Raw genomic sequence first — 1,968 nt, 5'->3', positions numbered from 1 at the left:
CTAGCCGTGCATCAGAAGGTGCTTCAACCCAGCAGTTGGCTTGCTTTTTGCAGAATGAGCAACTTCCGTACATTCCAGATGAAGAAGAACAGAGGAAGCGAGTCCTCCTCCGAGGAGAATGGCTCATGGGATGACGAGGAGGCCCACTTCTCCGGCCACCCGCCACCCAGCCCTGCCCCGGGCCACGCCACTCGGAGGACATCGCGCATCCTGCCGCTGCTGGTCCAGTCCACGGCAGGGGCCACCGACCCCAAGAAGAAGGCCCAGCCGGTGGCCCTCCCCGAGCTGGTGCAGCGCCCCCTGGACCAGCCCGATGGCCGGCGCCCGGATCGTGCCCCCGGCAGGGCAGCCCAGCAGCAAGCCTCGCTGCCAAGAGTGTCCGGCCGGGAGAGGATGAGGAAAGGCGCCGCCGTGCCCGTGAGCGGGCAGCCCGACACCCCCATGCCGCTGCACCCAGGTACTGGGGGGAGGCCGGGCGGTGCCGGACACGGGGGACCTGGCCCTCAGGCCCACGGGCCTGGCAGGGGACAGCTGCCGACATCTGCACAGGGGCAGTGCAGGCAATGGGAGGATTCGTTTTTGGGGGACCCCGCAGCGGGAGGGAGAGGGGAAGCACCCGTGCACCCAAGGCCGGCTGCTGCAAGGGCCTCACACCCGGGAGGGTCCCCAGGAATCCGCTCCCCGTGGCTGGCAGGGTGATGGGGAGGCGCACCCCGTGGAGGTGGCTGCAAGAGCAGCTGGCAAGCGATCGCTTCAGCACGGCCCCCCCCTTGGGTGGGGGCTGGAAGGGGCCCCAGTGTCAAAAATGCAGGAGGGAAAGCCGGTGCTTGCCCCACTGCAGACCGTGTCAGGTGGAGCATCCGGAGCGCCGGAGCTGACCTCGCTCGGTGCCAGCCAGCGGCGACGGGGCTTCTCCCCTGCTTGGCCCTGTTGCTCTGTGCAGCCCGACAGGCTACTCCTGTCGCCCGCTTGGGTTCGAGCAGCCGCACACCGGAGCAGCGGCCTGTTCTGCGGCTTCTCGGCTCCACAGCCGAGCTCCTCCCGTGACCTCGGCTGCCAAGCCAGAAGCCTCCCCCCACCCTGGTGCCGCTTGGGATGCTCCAGAGGTCAGGGAGGGAGGGAGGTTGTGGTGCCCGGAGAGTCTCCCAGGCACGTCCGCGCAAAGGAGGCGCACGGTGGAACCGGCGTGGAATCGCGTGTCGGGAGGTGTGAGCCCGGCCTTTGCAAAATCACCTCCTGCTGATCTGCTAGTTTTAGGAGCCTGGCACTGTTGCTTTATTCTTTTGGCGTCAGGCAAAGAACTTTTTATTTCACCAATATTTTAGCAGCTAATTGGTTTTATCTTTGATGTTCGTTTGTTGTGTACAGTTATTTGTATAAGCTGTCCTGAGGCTTTTGCAAAGGATGGCATACGAATGTCTCAAATAAGAAATAAATAAATAAATAAATAAATAAATAAAATGTGGTTGCTTTTTTTTTTTTTTGGTAAGTCATCCAAAGACTTTATTATTGGATGGCATATAAAATTAAGTAATTGAATGACTATATGAATGAAATAAGATTGGAATTAACTGCTCCACCTTTCTGAGGCCTGATCCCCCTGCTTCTTTCTCGCTCTCTAAAGAACTTGCAGATGAACATTTCCACTTCCTGTGGGAGAAGAAGAGGCAGAGAGGGAAAACTCTGAAAGAAACCCTGGAGACGCTGGACGAGAGAGAAGTGCTTAAAACCGTCCTGATGTCCATTTACCAGTCTCTCCAGGTGAGTCTGGCTCTGGAACCCAGCGCTCTCTGGACTTCCGCAGGGTGGAGGAGACCGCAGGCGGGGAGGCGCGTGGGCCCTGGAGGGACGTGGGTCGGGTGGGAGGCCTCTGCAGGGACAGTGTCTGCCTGACCTCAAGGGTCCTGGCCTCCCTTAGAGCAGGGAGGGGCACCTGAGGATAGCCAAGGCACGTGGCGGACAGCCCCC

General features: G+C 60.3%; 1 long non-coding RNA gene across 1 annotated transcript in view; it reads left to right on the top strand.

The window, feature by feature from the left end:
- The first annotated feature begins 416 nt into the window (after nt 1–416).
- LOC123020217 overlaps nt 417–1,968 on the top strand; it is a 2,505-nt gene continuing 953 nt past the window's right edge. Inside the window, exons 1-2 of the long non-coding RNA XR_006414033.1 lie at nt 417–457; nt 1,625–1,761. This is a non-coding gene — a long non-coding RNA (uncharacterized LOC123020217). The remainder of the gene's footprint in view (nt 458–1,624; nt 1,762–1,968) is intronic.

This window comes from Varanus komodoensis, unplaced genomic scaffold, assembly GCF_004798865.1.
Source record: "Varanus komodoensis strain SLA01 unplaced genomic scaffold, ASM479886v1 scaffold1445, whole genome shotgun sequence".
In the NCBI taxonomy this organism is placed as follows: Eukaryota; Metazoa; Chordata; class Lepidosauria; order Squamata; family Varanidae; genus Varanus; species Varanus komodoensis.
Note: the sequence above shows the minus strand (reverse complement) of the source record. Positions and strands in the feature narration are given on the sequence as shown.